This window comes from Dendrobates tinctorius, unplaced genomic scaffold, assembly GCF_039654945.1.
Source record: "Dendrobates tinctorius isolate UK_male_01 unplaced genomic scaffold, ASM3965494v1 ptg000020l, whole genome shotgun sequence".
In the NCBI taxonomy this organism is placed as follows: Eukaryota; Metazoa; Chordata; class Amphibia; order Anura; family Dendrobatidae; genus Dendrobates; species Dendrobates tinctorius.
In genome coordinates this window covers 10,723,915-10,743,425 of record NW_027361688.1, presented here as the reverse complement: position 1 = coordinate 10,743,425, position 19,511 = coordinate 10,723,915, and the positions used below count along the sequence as shown (strand labels likewise).

At 44.2% G+C, this 19,511-nt stretch overlaps 1 long non-coding RNA gene across 2 annotated transcripts in view; it reads right to left on the bottom strand.

Annotated features, from left to right (window-relative positions):
- The window catches only part of LOC141083413 (uncharacterized), a 63,554-nt gene extending 54,656 nt beyond the window's left edge, over nucleotides 1–8,898 (bottom strand). The window contains exons 1-2 of one of the 2 annotated variants that reach the window (XR_012230711.1): nucleotides 8,731–8,898; nucleotides 553–598 (exon numbers count right to left, since the gene is read on the bottom strand). This is a non-coding gene — a long non-coding RNA (uncharacterized lncRNA). The remainder of the gene's footprint in view (nucleotides 1–552; nucleotides 599–8,730) is intronic. The other variant, XR_012230712.1, reaches the window with a different exon arrangement.
- Between the last annotated feature and the right edge of the window lie 10,613 nt (nucleotides 8,899–19,511).

Below are 19,511 nucleotides of genomic sequence, written 5' to 3'. Positions count from 1 at the left end.
GTATCTACCAGTTTACGCTTTTTGGCTATTCCAAGGTCCTGTCCACACCCTCAGTATCAAGGTAGCCAACTCGTCTATGCTATTTCAAGGTACTGTCCACATCCTCAACCATACAGCGTCAAAGTGACTGCCAGTCTACTTGTGTCTGTTGATTCAAGATGCTGAATCAGCGTACCTGTCTGTATACTTGTCTCTGTTGTTTCAAGGTACTGTCCACATCTTCAACCATACAGCGTCAAAGTGACTGCCGGCCTACTTGTGTCTGTTGATTCAAGATGCTGAATCAGCGTACCTGTCTGTATACTTGTCTCTGTTGTTTCAAGGTGCTGTCGACATACTCAACTCTTTTGCCTCGATAGCTATTTCCAAGTGCCGTCCACATACTCAATTCTGCTGCATCTTGCACTACCCAGCTCTGTCTATCCACAAGCCTTTCCAAATATCCAGCTCTACTGGTCCTTGCTGTTTCACATGCTACACGCCGAATCAACGTCTCCGGTCAAGGTTGCTCACCCTGACCAATAACAGTTCACCTTTCTCTTGTAGACTTACCAATACAAAAATGCTCCTGGTAGAAGAGATCCAGCTGTATTCACATCTGAAAAATATATATATAAATTATAACAGTATTGACTTTTTTTTTTTTAATAATTGCTTTTATAGCTAGCTGGCAAAATGTTGGCAAAATTAGGAAGGTAATTATTTTTTTCAGCCAACAGATACACTGAATTACCCAATAAATGTCCTACCACACTGAATTACCCAATAAATGTCCTACCACAATAACAATTTGTCACTGGTCACGGTAGGATTCTAAGAAATTACCGTAGTGTAACACCAGTTAGCAATGGTTGAATATGTAAACCACAAAGTGGTCTCCTTTAGTTTGTTAGTCACCAGTCCATGTTTATTCCATGTGTTCTCATTTACTATGAATCTTCATCTATCTCTCACTTATATGCATTATTTCAATGTGGTTTTTAAAAAAAAATTAAGGTCAGATCTTCACACATCTTCACTCGGGCCAGCTCTTTGTCGAGATTTAGGTATCGAGAACATCGCACTTCGCAATGTGGATTGAATGTTGACACATAAGATTTAGTGAATCCTACTTTGAGCAGGGGGCTGGACCAGATGACCCAGTAGGTTCCTTCCAACTCTACCATTCTATGATTGTGGCCAATTTAACTCAGAAAAGATGGCTGATATTGGCTTTTGAGTGTACGGAGATGTTGGCTTCTTTGAATCTGGGGGCAACACTACTGCAACTGGGAAAAAATACACTTTCTAGTTTCGAAAAACTGTGCAGTTTTCTTCGGAAACCTTAACTATAAAGATAGATGCGAATTGATGCTAGATCAATCATCAGAGTTGGATTTTGCACTAGACACAGGAGGTCCATAACCAGGGTTGCACCAGGGTGAAGGTGTCCACTCTTCATGGTCAGGTGTAGCAGTGGTAGTTGTTTTAGTCTTCATACAATAATTGTATCACATAATTTAGATAGATGGAGTAAATTTTATGTACCTGTCCCGAGTATCCCAGCTTCCTTTCTCTGTTGTGCTCCTAATCGGGATTTTCAAGTTGCCCAGCGTGGCTCAATGACCTCATCTCCATAGGCCTATTTAAACCCCACAAAGACACTCACCTATGTCTTAGGATTGAGACTTGAGTCTTCAGCTCCTTAGTCTAGTTGGACCTTTGCGGCCCTACTTGTATATCACCTCTGCCATCCACCTTGGTTGCAGTGGATAATTGTGCTGTTGGACTCTGTTCTCACTGGGCCTTCATTCCTGTGCTGCGCCTGTGGTTCGTCTGCCTCCCTTGATTGCTGTTTCTAACTTGCCTGGGACCTCTGTCTACCTTTACTTTTGTGGTTTCCAGCATGCAAAGTCCTCATTCTTCAAGTGCCTTCCTGCCTGCTCCATCAACGCCCTGGGTCTGTGTGCCCAGCCGAACCTGAAGCTTCTTGTTTTTGCCTCACAAGTTGAGCCTAACCGTGAACTCACATGACACTTTGATGTCAGATGAGTTACGCCGAAAGTTTGTGACTTTTCAAAGCTATTAAGCCAGAATTCTAGCGTGAAGGCTTTGATGAATTGGGCCCATAGTCTTTTTCAGCCACCTGAAAAAGCGCAGCAAAAAGTGAACATAATGCACAGCAATGTGAAAACAATACTGCTGTGCACACGTTGTTACCTCTTTAACCACATCAATGTTTGGAAATCATGAAACTTTTTTTTTAAAGTAGCATGTTCATTTTTTGGATGTGGAAGCGCTCGCTAGTAATAGTTTAAATAATAGAAGAAAAAAAAAAAAAAAAAGATGCTGGCTTTTTCCTGAAGCGGTTTCGCCTAGGAAAACCTCGACAGGTGTGCTGACGTCTTTCATTCAGATGGCTTATTTTTCAAGTATGCAAGAAAAATGTAAAATAACAGTATAAGTTTCATCACTATTTTGGATTTGATTTTCATCAGTGTTTGGTCTGTTTTTTATCAGCGATTTTCACAAGTACCGTAAATTGCAAAACACCTATCCACACAATGTTAATTAAGGACCACACACAGATAGTACACTGATATCATCAGTGTGCGGTCTGTGATTTTCACGGACCCACAAACATGTATGAGTAACTTTATTCCATGATTCCGATCAAAAACGGACAAAATTAAAAGAAGACACTGACCAGTCCCATAGATTATAATATGTATGCGTTCTATCAAGGGTTGCCAAGCTGACTTTATATTATTATTATTTTCAAAAAATCACGGACAGACGATATTTTGTTACGGATATATTGGAAAACCGTGATAAATCATTCTGATAAGTGATCCATGTCTTCAGCCGATGATTCTTATATGAAGACATCAGCTTCATTCACTGTAAAATGATGATCACTACAATCAAAATAATATGTACAAGTTTCCTCAGCTTCAAAAAATCAAGGATGCGTAACAACCTTCAGGCTATGTACCCACGTATGCAGAAAATTCCTGACTAAAAACTGGTCTCCTTGCCAGAAAACACGCGTTTTTTTCCGGAGTATCCTCCTGCTCATAGAATATAGTTAGAAATGCGATATTTTCCACGAAATCAATGAGCATGCTGCGTTTTTTTTGGCGGAAAAAAGCGCATCAATATGCACAAAAAGTGCGGAATTCATTAAAATGAATGGGATGCTTCTTCTAAGTGTTTTTGCCGGTAAAAACACTTAAAAAAACGCGAAAACGCTTACGTGTGCACATACCCTGAAAGGAAAATTTTATGGACAGGGCAAAAAAGTTATGTTCCGGAATTTCTGGATGGTTGGCAACCTTGGTTCTATCGGAGAAAACACAGATAGAAACGTAGGTGAAAAACTAATGTCTGAATGAGGCCTACAAGTCTGGCCTTCTTGAGACACTTTACTGGTATCACCGAATCTGTAATGACTTCACTATTCATCCCGTGTAGAGTTGAGCGAAACAGGTCGGTCAGATTCAAAAGTCGCTGACTTTCGCCAAAGTCGGGTTTCATGAAACGAAACCAGACCACAGTGTGAAGTTGGCCATGCGGTCAGCGACCAAGCGTCAAAGTCGGGTTTCATGAAACGAAACCCGACCAGTGTGAAATTGGCCATGCGGTCAGCGACCCAAGCGTCAAAGTCGGGTTTCGCCAAATGCTTGCACGTGACTTTTTTCAGCCAATGAGAGAAGCGAAGCATAGCTGGAGTGGGAGAAAGAGAGAGCGAGATTTCGCCGCCTCTAGGGGGTTAAAATTCATGCCAGGTGTGTTTCCTGTCCTCCACTCCCTGCCGACTTTTCTCCCCATTGCCTTGCATTGGGTTTCGTGTTTCACGACTTTTCCCTATAGTCGGCCGGTTTCGTTCGACTCGACTTTTGGGAAAGTCAAGTTTCATGAAATCCGACTCGACCCTAAAAAAGGCAAAGTCGCTCATCTCTAATCCCGTGCAATAAAAGATAAAAAATACTACAATTGCTCTATTTTATAATAATACTAATTACTTGTATGTACTCCAAAATTGTATCACTAAAAATGACAAGTTTTCCCACAAAAATAAGCTCTCACGCAGAGCGTTTGAAAAAAAAAAAAAAAGTTTGGAACACAAAAACTACTTAAAAAAAATAAATAAAAATAGTAAAATATAAAAATAAATTATTTGGTATTGGAGTAAAAAGAAAAAAAAAAGTATGGTATTTAAACCAACGTTGTAAAAAAAAAAAAAACAATGGTAGAATTGATAGTTTTTGATAAAAAAAAAACTACCCAAAAAAACTTCCACATGGCTTCTTCGACACAAGGATGTATGTCGTCGCTCACTTCCGCATCAGGAGTGTACTGTCAGCAGGTAATGCGCACCTGTCCCATTCATTAAGATGAGAAAGGCGCAGAATACCTATAATTCGTACACGCTTCCTGTCAGATATATGTATACACTTCAACATCGATGACGCTTGTCGGATAAACCTGCTAAGGGGTTAATCCAGTTCTCAGAAAAAAAATTTAGGAGCCTCCCTTTAAGGACACATCTGCCCCGCCGCGCAGCAGCTGACCAAATAAAAGGGTTATTGCTCAAAGATATTTATAAGCGGAAAGCAACCAATCACATTTCATCTAAAAATGAAAGCAGCAAACTGATAGGTTGCTACGGGCAACACCTTGCATGGTTAATGATCATAGTGCCGTAATTGGTTGAACAACTGGAGGTAGTGACCAGTAAGATCACAAGTTTCATCTTGACAAGGTTGTAAAATGCATTCTGATTGGTTGCCATGCACTGAAGCAGAAAAGAAATCACAGACTCGATATTCCGCCATTTTCCCGCCCATCATCGCTAGTCATAAGACTTTCCCTTCACATGTGCAGCCCTGCGCGTAACAATGTCTGTCACATGCCTCCTCCATTACACGAGCACCTCAGAAGTGTCCCCTACACAAGTCTGTGAGGAAAACTGAAGCAAACGCCGCGCAGAGGGTTAATAATGACCGTGCGAAACTCACTGAGGGTGGGGTGAGGGGAGAAGAGGCGGGAAAGATGGCGGGAGAGGGGAAAGACAAAAGTTCAAGTTCAAATACATCGCATTAGCCTGCACACTGGAGAGAAAGAACATGTTCCCACGGCTGGGGGGAGAGAGAAGAACACAAAGTACCTCAGCTTTTCTGTATGAGGGGCTGTCCGCCATTACATAACCTCAAAATACAGGGAATAATCCAAGAAGCATCGTTTCTCCTTGTGGAGACTGACATGCTAAGCATGTGGAGATGAGGAGACTAAAAACCGCAATGAAGAAGAACCAGGATCACACAAAGCGATCTCAGATCAACGCACAAAATCATGAGTAATGATAATAACAAAACACTAAATATAAAATGTCTGATTACTGCACAAAGTCACGTTCAATAATAATAACATACACTATATAATATAACATGAAGAGAAAAATACAAAAAATGTCAGATTAATGCCCAAAATCGTGTAGTAGTGATAATAATATATACACGATGTATAACATGAAGAGGAAAAATACATAACATGTCAGATTAATGCCCAAAATCACATATAATAATAACATATCATAAAGTCTGATTATTGCTCAAAATCCTGTATAATAATAATAATAACAACAACAAAATAATAACATATACACTATAAAATATAACCTGAAGAGAGAAATAAATATATAAAATGTCACATTGCGCAAAATGATATATAATACTAATATATACACTATATATACGGTAATATGAAGAGAAAAAATATATATATTAAATGCCTGATTAATGCACAAAATCATGTGTAAATATATATAAATAATAATTATATATGTATATTGGAAAATATAACATATATATATATACACAATAATAAACATTCCACAGTACTTTACATTTTAAATATATATATATATATATATATGTAATAACAATTATATAAAGTTTTTTCCCCTCACACTTTGACACCTGCATATGCTGATTATATATATAAGATATAATATGTATATATATATATATATATATATATATACAGGTATACACATTCCACGCCTCCTGAGGAAGTTACAATGTGAAACGTGCATTGGGGCGGCAGGACGGCCATCACCGACACCTGGTCAGCACATGTAAGTTTATATTTTGCATCCATTGACATGCCTTTAGCAATCCATGTAGATGTGAATACTTAGTAACTTATGCACTTTTTTAGGCTCTGTGAATCTAAATGTACTTGTATGTGTATATATATATATATATATATATATATATGTATATATTATATGCATAGGCTTGCCATGGGTTAAATTGGAAGGAATTCTTGCATTTTGAGCTTAGCAGCTTCTGGTATTGTACTTTACTATATATATTCAATCACGGTAAAAAAAGTATTTTATTTCACATATACTCTGACACTCCACATAATGTACGGTAATTGTTCTCTGGCTTTCTTAAGAGTTGTTCACACAATGTTTAATTCAATCGGTCAAAAACAGTGCGTTTTTCAAGTGAAAACGGCTTTATTTGTATTTTTTTTCCTTCACTCTGAATCGCTTTTTTAAGCATTTAGGGTGTGTGCACACGCTGCGGATTCTGATGCGGTTTTGGCCGCTGCGGGTCTGCAGCAGTTTTTGCTGCGGTGTACAGTACCATTATTCCATATGGGAATAAAAAACTGCAGTGCAGACGGTGCGGATTTTTCCGCGGTTTTGAAACCACAGAAAGAATTGACATGTCAATTCTTTCTGCGGATTCCGCTGCGGTTTGCCATCTCCTCCATTGAGGAGATGAAAAACCGCAGGGCAAAACCGCAGACCAATCCGCAGGTAAAACCGCAGGTCTTTTGACCTGCAGATTTACCTGCGGATTTTACAAAATCTGCACGGCCAAATCCCCACTACAATCCACAGCGTGTGCACATACCCTCAGGGTGTGTACACATATTTGTTTTTTTGCTGTTTTTTTTTTTCTTTTGAGCTCAGATTTGTCACAAAACCTGAAGGGTTTCCTGATGCCGGCAAAGTGAATGAGAATCCTGAAGTCTAAAGGGTATGTGCACACGCTGCGGATCCGCAGCGGATTTGGCCTCTGCGGATCCCCAGCAGTTCTGCAGACAGTGTACAGTACAATGTAAGTCTATGGAATACAATCCGTAGTGCACATGCTGCCAATTTTTCACTGCGGAAAAGCTGCTGTTTTAAATCCGCAGAAACAACTGACATGTCAATTCTTTCTGCAGATTCCGCTGCAGTTTGACACCTATTCCATTGTCCAGGTGTCAAACCGCAGGGGAAAACCGCAGGTCACTTTACCTGCAGGTTTACCTGCGGATCTGCACAGAAAAATTCCGCTGGTGAATCCGCAGCGTGTGCACATAGCCTTAGGGTATGTGTACACTATCAGGAACTGTCAAGACTTTGGACACAACACATGTCCGCTCCGTCCAAAGTGCTGCCGGCTATTGAACGCAGGTGATTCCGCATGTGTTCGTTGAACCGTGTGGATTCACCACATCCTATACATTGTATGGGTGAAATTTATCTTGCGGAAAATCGCATCTCCGCAAGATAAGTAGACATGCTGCGGTCTGGAAAGACGCGCTGCATGTCCGTCTCCGCGGGTGATCCACGGGAGTCTCTGGATGCATAGTGGGCATGGGATATCTTGAAATCCCATCCAGTATGCTGCAACATCTGGACACTGCGGCATGTCCATTCTTTATGATAAAGACTGTATGCACATGGTGCGTTTTTGATGCCTCTTTGCACCGTTTTTCCCTCATGGAATTGGCCCAAAAACACTAGGGAATCCTTATGCCAGCAAAGTCAATGAGAATCTTGAAGTGCTATGTAAACAATCAGTATTTTTCTTTTCAGGATTTGCTGTGCGTTTAAATCTGCAGCATGTCAAGTCTTTGTGCGTTTTTGACCCACTGAATGCACAGGTAAAAAACACATGCAAAAATGCGCGTTTTTGCTGCCAAGAAATGCAGAAACCTTTCAGCAATTTCCTGCCAAGAGATGCTGAAATGGTGTAGAAATTCTTCAAATACCCTAAGTTAATGTTTCCAGAAGCATTAGGCTATGTGCTCACACTGCGGATTGGTCTGCGGATTCTTATCTGCGGAACCGCAGGTAAAACCGCATGTAAGATGACCTGCGGTTTGCCACCTGGACAATGGAATAGGTGGCAAACCGCAGCAGAATCCGCAGAAACAATTGACATGTCAATTCTTTCTGCGGATTCAAAACCGCAGCTTTTCTGCAGTTAAAAATCCGCAGCATGTGCACAGCAGAATGTAAATCCCATAGGATAACATGCTACTGTACACTGTCTGCAGAACTGCTGCGGCCAAAACCGCATCAGAACCGCAGCAAAAACCGCAGCGTGTGCACATAGCCTTACTGTTTTCTTTGAAGATTTCGGTACCTGCTTTTGAGCTTTCTTTTCCCTTTTTAGTGTGGTGTGTGTGTGTGTGTGTGTGTGCGCATGCAATTTTCAGGCTTTTTATATACATCCATTAAGCAATGAATAAGACTCCAGCTTGTTTTTATGTAGAAAACACCAAGCGTCTTCTGGGTGTATTTTTTTAGCCTTCTCTTTGGCTTGTATTGTAAAATAAAGGGTGTCTTCCGTTCCTATCAGAAAACGGCAGAAGGATGGTCAGCTCATTTCTTTTAGCCGCTTGGCGCCTTTGGAAACCTGAAGCGGATAATAGACATGCAAAAATTGAGTTAATTACCTTATAAAAACAAATCTCACAGCTCTTTTGTTTCTGACACTCTTTTTTCCATTTTGCTCTGCGTTTCTCCACTGCAGAGATATTCACATTTGTTTCTGGAGCTCAGCATTAATAATCTCCGCTTGTAGTGCAACTGGGCGTTTTTTCAGTCTTGTCTTGGGGCAAATGCTTTCACCCTTCCCTCCTAAACATAGTCAATTACAGCTCAGCAGCCTCTAACTTCTAGATCAACTGCTGTGCTATGATTGGCTGTGTCTGGGAGGGAGGAGTGAAAGCACACGTTCCCAGAGGAGACTCTGAAGAAACACCCAGTTGCACTACAAGCAGAGATTTCACATGCTGTGCTCCAGAAGTAAATGTGCATATCTCTGCAATGGAGAGCAAAACGGAAAAGAGCAGCAGAATAAGAAGAGCTCAGTGATTTTTACAAGGTATTTTACAATTTTTTTTTGCCCTTTAGACGTATACTCTCCGACATGCTGTACATCACACGTATGTTATTCTACCCCATGCTGTAAATTGATGACACATATAATAATTTATGCTTAATGTGCGATTTAATGCAAACTGTAATTCGAACAAACCAGTTTTTGAATACACATGTATCCCCTTCCCCAAATCTGGCCTCAGGTCTCCCTACTGTACACATAATTTTTTAATAATTTGCCCGGCAGCAAGTGAATAGATTCTCTGCGCCAAACAATGGGATTGGTGACTCATGGTTATAGGATTGCTAGTGGTAAAAACATCTATCAGGCCATGTTCACATGCAGCAGGTTTTTTTATGTAGCCCAAACCTGCTTTCTTGGCAGTAAAAACACTAAGTAAAAAATCGCAGGTTTTTGCTACTTTTTTGTGGGTGCAGATTACCAGGGCCCATACTGCAAGCCACAGACTGTAGAGGGGAGGGCCTCATGACCAGGATATATGCCAGGCCCTAATAGGGTTTAAGCAGAAGTAAACTAAAATGGAGGGTTTTTTTGGGGGGAAAGGGGGGAGAGTTAGGACCCCAAGAATTAACCTTTCAATCAAATAACAGATACCTGCTGATTTCATATTCTAGGGTCTATTACAACAATTGCATTCACAATCATAATTATAATCATAATAACATAATATCATAGTGCTGTTTGCAACTAAACCAGGATATTTAGATATCAAATCCTATGAGTAAATTCTGTGGTTACATAGAGAATACAGCCAAATAGAATACCATAAAAAACCAGTGACTGACCTTGAGAAAGACACATTACTGTGTCGATACGCGTGGGTTTGGGGGACCCATGTAACTTAGCCATTGGCCTGCTTATCCTCAGAAATCAGGTGATATCATACCAGGAAAGGGGTCTTGTGGTTCATACTTTTTGAGTCTGGCTTATTGGTAACATGTTGCTAACATGGTTTTTTATGGTATTCTGTTTGGCTGTATTCTCTATGTAACCACAGAATTTACTCATAGGATTTGATATCTAAATAGCCTGGTTTAGTTGCAAACAGCACTATGATATTATGATTATAATTATGATTGTGAATGCAATTGTTGTAATAGACCCTAGAATATGAAATCAGCAGGTATCTGTTATTTGATTTAACGGTTAATTCTTGGGGCCCAAAGTATTTAACTATTCATTAATATGACCCATTGTCTTTGTTTTGCTATGTGTGTCTGTTTGCTCAGACCTTTTTAATTGTTTTTAAACACAGTGTTTGCTTGTTGTGTTACTACAATAAAACTGATATTTTTTGATCACATTATTGTGTGGTGATCCCTATTTGTGTGCATATACTTTTTTCTCCATGTGCTTCTATATAAACTTATGCATATGCACAAGGTGATCCTACTTAAATTGATTGTGTGGGTGGTGCCCGTTTATCTCTCTTTCTGTGGGTTACCTGTGGACCCGATGCCCCCAAATGGTCCTAGGAGGTCACGGCCTCCTGTGAGAGAGAGCCCTGAACTACCGTACAGGGCACGGAGGAAGGCAAGGAGCCCATCCAGGGACCATTCGAGTCAGGATGCAAGCAACCGGGAGATGCAGGAGGCCTTGAATCTGCGTCGGAAGTCTGCTACGATTGCGAGTATGCGCAGGAGCCGGGAGGTGACATTATCTTCCAGCGTGGAGGCGCCGGCGTCATGCAGAGAGACGACGAGGTCAAGGGGCGCCGGGAGGAGGAACAGGGAAGTGGCTGGAGTATCCGGGGAGCGAGGACCTGATCAGGCAGTCCAGCGCTCTGCCTCCTTGGGAGGACGGAGCGTGGGACTGGCCCTGGGAATGGAGGAAAGACCGATAGGGCACCTGCTGCACCACGCAGGGCCAACAAAAGAACAAGAAGCAGACAAGCTGTAGGTCCTAGGGACGACGAATCGCAAGGGGAGGATGAAGGCATTCGGAGGATTGCTTTCTGCAGGCGTGCAGCTGAAGTGCCAACCACTACTGGAGGGACTATGGACATTTGCAACACCGACTCAACAAGGGCCAAGGGGTCCTTGGTTGCTGGAGGAGGGCCGGGCGTCTACAGGAGAAGAATCGGAGGAGGACCAGCGGGGGGACATATGCAGCGGCCATTCTGAGGGGGACTCGAAATCGACCCGGTAAGCATTGTGGTCCCTGTAATGCAGCGAGTGGTTGTGATGTGGGTGGCATGCGGCAGGCTGTGTCTGAGGGGTCGACATGTAGCGAGGTGTCGCAGTTGTTGGGAGTGATGTGTGAATTGATGGGCGTGGCTAGATGTTCCCCAGCTGCTGTGTGGCAAGGGGATGGGGTGCACATGGCGCAAACGGCTGCCGTGATTTCAGCCTCGGTAGGGGTGGCAAGTGATACTCAGGGTGGGGCACCGCTTGAGGGGGCCCCCCTGAATCGGAGAGTGCGGGGAGTATTGACTCAGTGAGACTGGATGGTATGGCTCGTGGGGAAGTATATGTGTGTTTTGATGGGCCGTTGGGTGCGCATTTAAAACCGGAGGTGAAAGAGAAGATATGGAGGGATGAATATGTGGATATTTTTTCGCTTTTTCTGTTGGAGAAGTTTAATTTGGACAGGGCGAAGTTAACGGAGTGTAAAAAAAGAGGAAGAGGAAAGGCGTAGGTATCAATTGATTCCCCAAACTTTTGCTTTCTGGCTGCAGGCGTTCTCTATATTGGCTAGTGTGGTTTCGGAAAGGCCCCGGAAAAGTGTTCTTCTCTTTTTATATGGATAGCATCTGGGAGACATGTCGTACGTATGGTGGGACTGGTTGGCTGCAGTACGACAAATAGTTTAGGCAAAGGAAGGTGGTTTGTCCGAGTTTGCGGTGGGATAACAAGGACATACTGTAAGTTTGTGGATGTGTTTAATATTGGCACCGAGAGCATCATTGTCTTCCTTTCTTGGGGCTGCCAGGGTACCCACTAGTTCAGGGGCACCACCAGCAGGAGCAAAGAAGGCTTTGTGTTGGCGCTTTAATCAGAAGAAATGTACTTTTACGTCTTGTAGGTTTAAGCACGAATGTTCCAGTTGCGGGGGGCACCACAGCTTCACAAAGTGTTTTAAGAGAGGAAAGGGAAAGCCTGGGGAAGCTGCGGGTAAGAGGGACGACTCCGGTGAGGGTAGAGCGGATGGAGCAGTATTTAGATAATTACCCTTATAGGGAGACAGTATGTTTGTTGAAGGAGGGGTTTTGTTTTGGTTTCAAGATCCCTTCAGTTGTGAAGGAAGTATCGGTTTTGGTTAGGAATTAGAGGTCTGCTATGGAGCAACTGGAGTTAGTTAGCCAAAAATTGGGTAAAGAAGTGTAGTTGGGCAGGATGCCCGGTCCATTTCGGGAATTACCATTACTGTGTTTAAAGATTTTTCCATTGGGTTTGGTCCCAAAAAAGGAACCAAATAAGTATCGGTTGATACACCATTTATCGTACCCAGAGGGGGAGTCGGTCAGTGATGGCATTGATCCAGAGTTGGTCTCAGTGTCTCACGTGTCATTCGATAAGGCGGTGGAGTGGGTAAGGCGGTGTGGTTATGGTGCACTGTTGGCCAAGATGGACATCGAGGCGGCTTTTAGATTGTTGCCGGTTCATCCCGACAGTTTTCACATGTTGGGCTGTTTTTGGGAAGTACATTATTACGTTGATTGTTGCTTGCCCATGGGTTGTTCTATCTCGTGTGCGTATTTTGAGAAGTTTAGTTCCTTTTTGGAATGGGTGGTTCCCACGGAGGCAGGCGCAGATTCTATTATTCACTATCTTGATGATTTTTTTGTGTATAGGACCAGCTGGGTCTCCAGTGTGCGCAATATTATTGCGAACGATGGAACAAGTAGCTGAGAGGTTTGGGATTCCTTTTGCCACAGAAAAGACTGTGGGTCCAACCAACACTCTGTGTCTTCTAGGCATTGACATAGATACGGTGTTGATGGAATGTCGTTTGCCAGTCGACAAGCTGGAGGATTTGAAAATGGTCAAACACAAGGTGTTGAGAGCCCGCAACATTCGGTTTCACCACTTGCAATCTTTACTGGGTAAATTGAATTTTGCTTGCAGGATTTTACCCATGGGTAGAATATTTACCAGGAGGTTGGCTGTAGCAACGGCGGCACCCGCGGCATTTTATTTGGTTGAATGCAGGGCAGAAAGCGGATTTACCCATGCGGGAGCAGTTTCAGTTATAACGGATGATCGGTGTGAATGGACGAGGTGGTTGACAATGTTGACTTGGAGTTGGTTACGGATGCAGCAGGATCATTGGGATTTGGAGTCTATTTTTCAAGTTAAATGGTTGGCCGGGAAGTGGCCAGACGAGGGGAGAGTGTATGGGCCGACAAAGAATTTAGTGGTCTTAGCGTTATTCCCCATTGTGGTAGCCGTGGAAGTGTGGGGGGAGGCTTTGCGAAACAAGGTGAGGTTTTTGTGTGATAACATGAGCGTAGTGCAGAGTATTAATCACTTGTCAGCTCATTCTCCTCCTGTGGTGAATTTGATGCGTCATTTGATACTTTGTTGCTTGCATTTGAATGTATGGTTGAGGGCGAAGCATGTCCCTGGAGTCAAAAATTCCATTGCTGATGCAATTTCTTGCTTTCAGTGGGGTCTGTTTCGGAAGCTGGCGCCAGAGTCGGAGCAGCACGGAACACAATGGCCAGTGAGCTTATGGAATCTGGTATCGGATTAGCAATGAGGTTGATTGCGGCATCGGTGGCTCCTGGGACGTGGCATCGATATAATACGGTGTGGGACTATTGGTATAGGTTGGAGTTGAGGATAGGGAGTTGTCAGTCAGATGAACATAGAGTGCATCTGCTGTTATACATGATCGGCAGGTCATGTGAGGAAGGGGTGTCGGTGTTGAATGGTCGAATGGCAGCACTGGCATTTTTGTTCCATTCGTCTGGCGTGGAAGACGTTACCAAGGCTTTTGTGATACGACAAGCATTGATGGGGTACAGGAAAGGAAGGGCGGTTCGGGTTTGGGTGCATCCGATCTTATTTCTTATGCTGGGTAGACTGTTAGCAGCGTTGGAGAATGTGTCGATCTAAATATGAGACATTGTTGTTTCAGATGGCTTTTAGTTTAGCTTTTTTGACGCGTTTCGAATAAGCAAATTAGTAAGAATTGTTGTCATCAAGGGGGTTTGCAATTTCATGATGTGGTATGTGAACCCGGGGTTATCCGTTGTTTACTTCGGAGGTCGAAGTCAGATATCTATAGCAAGGGTTGTATAGTGGAACTGTGGGTGATGGAAGGATTAATGGAGTGCCCGGTATATAAAACTTCTCAATTTTTGTTGGTAAGGGCCGGCGCCGGGGGTTCTTTGTTGATTCATCAGGATGGTTCGGCTATGTCTAAATTCCAGTTTATAGCCATATTCAGGAGGTGCTTAGGTTCGATTGGCATGTATAATTCAATATTCGGGTCCCATTCATTTCGTATAGGGGCAGCGACAGAAGCGGCCAGGTGGGGCCTTTAGTGCAGCGGCGGTGCGCAAGATTGGGAGATTGGAGTCATTACGTTTTGCATCATATGTCTGTACAGTGTTGGAGTGGGAGAGTGGAGGTCGCAAATACTGCACCTAAAAGCACTACGAACATTACATGTGTGAAAATGTATTCTTTGTGTCATAACATAACATTTCTCCAGTATGTATTGTATATATCACACATGATAAACACAGGGGCCGACCAACTGTATATTGTACTGAGCTTCTTATGCAGTGACGTCATTTATACTGGAAGTGCTGATTATGCATTATAGTATGCATTCTAGGGATGGATGGATTATATAATGCTCATGCAGTGCAGCACTGTATTTACTAGGAGTAACCATGCAGTGCAGCCATGTATGTATATATGTGTGTGTATATATATATATATATATATATATATAATTAGCTGAAGAGCCCGGCGCTGCCCGGGCATAGTAACTAACTGTGGTTAGTTATAACAAATTATAATTATCCTCCATCCCATAGTCCTGTGCCCATATACCCATCATACATATCCAAACAAGAAGTATTCAGCTCACCCCTGTTCACTCCTGATCACACCTCCGACGCACGGAAACACCCTGACCCGGGTGTATAGTGCATGCACAACATAAAGAAGGATTTTTCCAGCGTCTCCAGGAGATAAAATAATAATTGCTTTATTGAGAATATAAAATCTTCATACCATCAGGTAAAAACGACATAAAGAGGCATATGGAGGGGAGTAATTTCCTACGCGTTTTACCCTGAAAGGGCTTAATCATGGAATCATATACTAGGAATGCTAGGAATGCTCATGCAGTGCAGCACTATATATACTAGGAATGACCATGCAGTGCAGCACTGTAAATACTAGGAATGGCCATGCAGTGCAACACTGTATTTATACTAGGAATGACCATGCGGCCAGTGGCGGATTATAATGAGGTCAATTTGGGCAGTTGCCCCGGGCCCAGTGGGGTTAAGGGGCCCACAGCCCAGGCCAGTAAATTGCACCATTATAATCCGCCACCGCGCAGGGCCGGATTAAAGGCAGGGCAGGCGGGGCTTCAGCCCCGGGGCCCCCACCACAAGAGCTTCTAAGGGGGCCCCCACCACATTCCTGCTGGCTGCTGCAATGGCACTCCATCTTCTCCCCACCTAAAAGTGAGTGACCGTGGGGGCGGCATTATGGGCTCTGCTACCAGCAGCATCTACAAGTAGCGTGAACGCTGATGCTGCTGGTAGCGTGCAAAGGCTTGTGATGAGATCACAGGAGGTAAGGTGTCAGGGCCCCCGATCATGTGACCCCTGTCTCCTCCCCTCCTGTGACCTCATCACAGGTCCTGTGCGCACAGCACAGAGCACTGAGAGCAGCCATGTATGTGGAGTGTGGCTCTGCGGGTGGAGGTCGGTGCTGGAGGCTCCATTATTCTCTATGTGGAGTGTGGCTCTGCGGGTGGAGGTCGGTGCTGGAGGCTCCATTATTCTCTATGTGGAGTGCGGCTCTGCGGGTGGAGGTCGGTGCTGGAGGCTCCATTATTCTCTATGTGGAGTGCGGCTCTGCGGGTGGAGGTCGGTGCTGGAGGCCCCATTATTTTCTATGTGGAGTGCGGCTCTGCGGGTGGAGGTCGGTGCTGGAGGCCCCATTATTCTCTATGTTGAGTGCGGCTCTGCGGGTGGAGGTCGGTGCTGGAGGCTCCATTATTCTCTATGTGGAGTGTGGCTCTGCGGGTGGAGGTCGGTGCTGGAGGCTCCATTATTCTCTATGTGGAGTGCGGCTCTGCGGGTGGAGGTCGGTGCTGGAGGCTCCATTATTCTCTATGTGGAGTGCGGCTCTGCGGGTGGAGGTCGGTGCTGGAGGCCCCATTATTTTCTATGTGGAGTGCGGCTCTGCGGGTGGAGGTCGGTGCTGGAGGCCCCATTATTCTCTATGTGGAGTGCGGCTCTGCGGGTGGAGGTCGGTGCTGGAGGCCCCATTATTCTCTATGTGGAGTGTGGCTCTGCGGGTGGAGGTCAGTGCTGGAGGCCCCATTATTCTCTATGTGGAGTGCGGCTCTGCGGGTGGAGGTCGGTGCTGGAGGCTCCATTATTCTCTATGTGGAGTGTGGCTCTGCGGGTGGAGGTAGGTGCTGGAGGCTCCATTATTCTCTATGTGGAGTGCGGCTCTGCGGGTGGAGGTCGGTGCTGGAGGCTCCATTATTCTCTATGTGGAGTGCGGCTCTGCGGGTGGAGGTCGGTGCTGGAGGCTCCATTATTCTCTATGTGGAGTGTGGCTCTGCGGGTGGAGGTCGGTGCTGGAGGCTCCATTATTCTCTATGTGGAGTGCGGCTCTGCGGGTGGAGGTAGGTGCTGGAGGCCCCATTATGCTCTATGTGGAGTGTGGCTCTGCGGGTGGAGGTCGGTGCTGGAGGCCCCATTATTCTCTATGTGGAGTGCGGCTCTGCGGGTGGAGGTCGGTGCTGGAGGCCCCATTATTCTCTATGTGGAGTGGAGCTCTGCGGGTGGAGGTCAGTGCCGGAGGCCCCATTATTCTCTATGTGGAGTGCGGCTCTGCGGGTGGAGGTCGGTGCCGGAGGCCCCATTATTCTCTATGTGGAGTGCGGCTCTGCGGGTGGAGGTCGGTGCTGGAGGCTCCATTATTCTCTATGTGGAGTGCGGCTCTGCGGGTGGAGGTCGGTGCTGGAGGCTCCATTATTCTCTATGTGGAGTGAGGCTCTGCGGGTGGAGGTCGGTGCTGGAGGCCCCATTATTCTCTATGTAGAGTGTGGCTCTACGATTCGTGACGAGGGGGGCCCACAGAGTCTGAACTGCCCCGGGCCCTGGCTACCCTTAATCCACCCCTGCATGCGGCCATATGTATATACTAGGAATGCTCATGCAGTGCAGCACTGTATATACTAGGAATGACAATACAGTGCAGCACTGTATATACTAGGACGGACCATGCAGTGCAACACTGTATATACTGGGAATGACTATGCAGTGCATCACTGTATATACTAGGAATGACTATGCAGTGCATCACTGTATATACTAGAAATGACAATGCAGTGTAGCACTATATATACTAGGAATGACCATGGAGTGCTGCTGTGTATATACTAGGAATGACCATGCAGTGCAACACTGTATATACTAGGAATACCCATGCAGTGCAACACTGTATATACTAGGAATGCTCATGCAGTGCAGCACTATATATACTAGGAATGACCATACAGTGCAGCACTGTATATACTAAGAATGGCCATGCAGTGCAACACTGTATTTATACTAGGAATGACCATGCAGTGCAGCACTGTATATACTAGGAATACCCATGCAATGCAACACTGTATATACTAGGAATGACCATGGGGTGCTGCTGTGTATATACTAGGAATGACCATGCAGTGCAGCACTGTATATACTAGGAATGGCCATGCAGTGCAATACTGTGTTTATACTAGGACTGTTCATGCCTTGCAGCACTGTATATACTAGGAATGACCATGCAGTGCAGCACTGTATATACTAGAAATTACCATGGAGTGCAGCCGTGTATATACTAGGAATGACCATGTAGTGCAGCACTGTATATACTAGGAATTACCATGCAGTGCAGCCGTATATATACTAGGAATGACCATGGGGTGCTGCTGTGTATATACTAGGAATGACCATGCAGTGCAGCACTGTATATACTAGGAATGGCCATGCAGTGCAATACTGTGTTTATACTAGGACTGTTCATGGAGTGGAGCACTGTATATACTAGGAATGACCATGCAGTGCAGCACTGTATATACTAGAAATTACCATGGAGTGCAGCCGTGTATATACTAGGAATGACCATGTAGTGCAGCACTGTATATACTAGGAATGACCATGCAGTGCAGCCGTATATATACTAGGAATGACCATGGAGTGCAGTGGTGTATATACTAGGAGTGACCATGGAGTGCAGGGGTGTATATACTAGGAATAACCTTGCAGTGCAGCCGTATATATACTACAAATGACCATGCAGTTCAGCACTATGTAAATACTAGGAATAATCATGAAGTGCAGCCGTATATATCCTAGGAATGACCATGCAGTTCATCAGTGTGTATATACTAGTAATTGCTATGCAGTGAAGCATGTATATACTAGGAATGACCATGCAGTGCAGCACTGTATATGCTGGAAATGACCATGCAGTGCAGAACTGTATATATTGGGTATGACCATGCAGTGTATACTATGAATAACCATGCAGTGCAGTAGTGTGTTTACTATGAATGACCATGTAGTGCAGCGGTGTATATACAAGGAATGACAATGCAGTGAAGCAGTGTATATACTTGGAATGACCATGCAGTGCAGCTCTGTATACACTAGGAATGACCATGCAGTGTATATACTAGGAATGGATATGCAGTGCAGCACTGCATATACTAGGAATGAACATGCAGTGCAGCACTGCATATACTAGGAATTACCATGCTGTGCAGCAGTGTATATACTAAGAATTACCTTGCCGTGCAGCACTGTATATAGTAGGAATGACCACGCAGTGCAGCACTGTATATACTAGTAATGACCACGCAGTGCAGCATGTATATACTAGGAATGACCATGCAGGGCAGCATGTATATACTAGGAATGACCATGCAGTGCAGCATGTATATACTAGGACTGACCATGCAGTTCAGCACTGTATATACTAGGAATGACCGTGCAGCACTGTATATACTTGGATTGACCTGTAGGATTGTGCGTATTAGGAATAACTAATCCTGGATATTGAGGCTGCAGTGTAAGGTTAAATATACTGGGAATGGCCATGAAGTGCAATGTTATGCAAAAAAAAAAAAAAAGAC